Genomic DNA, 3824 nt, shown 5'->3' with positions numbered 1-3824 from the left:
TTCATGATTCTGAGTATATGTTTCCGCATAGTAGTGTATTTACACTGCTGCACTGCCAGACTGCTAGACTGCTAGCTTCACATCCATCTTTAACACTGTTTTCGTATTGTTCCAAGTCGAAATTTACTGGGTTTGTCTACCACGTAAATTCCAGTTAATTTAAAATAGCGTCGTATTATGTATCTGTTCTAATCACTTTACTTTCACATGCTAAATATACACACTATAAACTGGGAAACCATTATGCGCTATTTTTAACGGATACACTCAGCTAAGACAGCGATGAAATATTCTCTTAATCATGTAAATTGATGTATTATCGGCCTCAAATAGCTCGCATTGATAAGTCTAGGCTTGTTTTGAGGAAATACTTATTTGCTAATTTTGGGACCTTCTTTTGTCTTTTCCCTTTATTAAGCATTGTGTCTACAGTTATTGTCAAATGACTTTTGATAAAGTATAAAAAAAATGTTTATAATTTCAATCAAATTGATCCTTAACAAGTTTTAGTTGTATAAAAGTATCGGAGTATCGGTAAATGGTACTTAATGCTGAATGACATTTTATCTGCAAGAACATCAAGTGCTGTTTTCCTTAAATGGGTATACGCAAGTACTGTAAATAGTCCGATCATGTTGGCTTTGTCTGTACTTGGTTCCATGGAACATCCGTTGGTTCGAAGTTTATTTCTATAAATGACAATTACGGAAAGGTTCTGCACCATTTACTTAATGAATTGTTTAAACATCGAACCATAACCGTTTTAATGCAGTTGGCTTTTATTGATGAAACAGTTCTTATTGATGTTAGTGTCTGTTGATGCTTGAGGGGCAATCTATAAGGTTCCATTGATAGATGCAGAGACTATGGTTTTTTTTGTTGTTGTTTTTTATTGCATTATTATGTTAGATTAAGAAACTTGAAAGATCAAATCCAAAATAAATACGTGTGATTTTTACACAGATTGAATGCTATTAGCCTTTATAAATGGGCTTATCAATTAAAAGCTACTTGGCCACACATTCCCAAGTTGAAAAACCGTAAACTATCGCTAACATTTTACCTCAGCATAATAATGCATTACAATGTTAAAAAAGCTTCTATAAAGTGTAGACCTATATTTTGCCCCTTGTGTGTGGTTTCCGCATTATTCCCTGGCTTCTCCCTATTAATTGACTATTGGTCTTTTCGCCGTTAAACATGACCATCATATAGTATGTATTTTATAGAGTTGATCAAATAAAACCATCAGAAACAAACAAGAGTTCCAGAGGTTGATGCCTTCTTTTAGAATGATTTTCGCACAAAAAAAGAGTGAAACGCCATCGTTATACTTCAGTTGTTTACTGTAAATACACATGCTATGTAGACAAATCGAAAAAATGTCCATATGGCTACACCTGAAAATGAAAAAGAAAAGCACTGGTTTAAAGCTATACTCACTAGCTGTCTTCTTTCATCAACTGAGAATTGGTAATATGGAAATTAATGTAACAAAACAAGACTTATTTTTACTGCCATTAGAGTATACTTTAATTTCGTCAAATAGTTTTAGACTTTCATAATTATTTTTATATTTATTGACACTGCATGACAACTTTCATGCTCATGGTGATATATTGTCAAGTAATAGTTATCTCCCCTCAGTACAACGACATGGAGTTTTAGGTACCGTGATTTATTGGGAATTTAATGTAAAATAAAGTGCATTCGTCATGTTATTATCTGATAACTCAAAACAATATCTTGATAACCTGTCAAAGTTATTTACAATGCAAACATCTTAATTTATATTTGTAAACTATCCGCACAGTACTTATTGCATGGCAGAAGCTCTGCTTGCAGCTGGTCATCGTTCTGGTATGAAAATTGGTGTACAAACGAAAACAAAGAAACCATTTACTCCAGACTAAGAAACCATTCTCCATTTGACAGGATCAAATTACACTTGTCCCAGTTTTAACGCAATAGCAAGGACCAATCATTGATAGCCAATATGAGTCATTGATTTGTTGTGTATGGAACTCGTAGCCCTTTTGATGAGTTTTGCAGCAGAATGTGCTGGTACTGTGCATAAAATTATGACACATTTAACTTAAAAAAATCTTCAATGAAGTGAGGTTTGGGGCAAGTTCATAAGATGACTTGAAATATTTCCTGTTCTCACTCAAATTTCAATTACCAGTTGCTTAAGTTATTGCGTTTGGACCAAAACAAAATTAGCATCGGTTAGTGCTAAAACATACTTCTAACGTAAGGAAATTAATCATCTCGATATGCTCGAGGTTGAATTTTATTTGCATGTTTGGATTTAACAGGACAAAGACAGAGAATACAAAACTGTATTATCAATTATTAACGTTTTGCTTCTCAAGTTCAGTAAACAAAACTACAATCTAATTTAGTTGACGAGGCTAGTGTTCAATAAGACAAACCACAGTAAAGCACGTGACATGTTTAAAGTAATAGTTAGATGAGTTGAATTAAAATCTTAATGATTAAAAATGGGCAGACGACCCTATCTTAATCATAAAGATTTTACTTCAGGTCATCTTACTGACTTAAATACAACCTTTTTGGCTCAAACAATTGCCAACGCTAAATCTGACACAGGGAGTGTGTATCGGATGAGTGGCAGTAGTCGGACCTTTAAACACCCGCAAAAGTGGAAATTCTTAATGATTAAGTCTAGTACTTAATGATTGCTAATCTGCAATCATGTAGGTTGTATTCTTATACCAAAATGCAAAATAGTACTGGTAATAAACACAAATAAATATGTTCAATTAAATGAGATATGGTCAATCTTACATGTTTAGCAAATGCCTTGTGTCAGTGTATGGTTGCAGAAAGAGAATTCTGGCATTCTCGTGTCGCATGCCAATATTTTGTTGAATTTGTCTTCATGCACAGGGTCGTAGGCAAAGTCGATCATGAAGTTGCACATCTCATCATCTATTCCGTGACTGAAAATAATTATAATAATAATAATAAAAATAATAATAATAATAATAATAATAATTATTATTATTATTATTATTATTATTATTATTATTATTATTATTATTATTATTATTATTATTATTCATGATAATAATAACTAATAATAATAATAATAATAATAATAATAATAATAATAATAATAATAATAATACTTATAACAAATCTAATAATAAAAAACAATAATATTAATGGGAACTAGCAGCCAAAATGTTTCTGTGTTTTTGTAAGAAACCCAAACAGACAAGTAAAAAAATGTTGTTTTTGTGTTTTTGTTTGAAACTCAAACAGAAAGTGAACACAATATGTTTCAGTGGTTTTTGTCAGACACCACACAAACAAAAGAAAACAAATTGTTTCTATGTTCTTGTAAGTTTGTTTATTTAGCGTACAGACCTAAAAGACTTCTCATGTATTTGATAGATTTTACAAAATACCAAATAAAGAAAATAGTTAGAAATAGCCAATATATTAGTACATTGTATGTAATAATAAGTGATAATTGCATGATAAATGTAGTATTCGAATATTAATTCATTTAATTATAAATGCAATTGCTTATCTGAATAGAAATCTCAATTCCTACCTTTTTATTTAAAAAAAAATCCAAACATAATTACAATTTTGTGTACTTTTTCCATATCTGCAAAATAGTAAGAACAACACTTACCCGAATTCAATGTCTACGCTCTTGTTGTTGATATAAAGACATCTAGCAGCCTGTATAAAACAATAATTTTTTTTATAATAAAAAAATATGTTTGATCGTGTTTTCAAAAGCGCCGGTATACTAATGCATTCATAGTTAATAAACATAACAGTAT

The sequence above is a fragment of the Mya arenaria genome, chromosome 11, assembly GCF_026914265.1.
Source record: "Mya arenaria isolate MELC-2E11 chromosome 11, ASM2691426v1".
NCBI classification, from domain to species: domain Eukaryota; kingdom Metazoa; phylum Mollusca; class Bivalvia; order Myida; family Myidae; genus Mya; species Mya arenaria.
The sequence above is the reverse complement of the archived record's forward strand: the minus strand, read 5'-3'. Positions refer to the sequence as shown.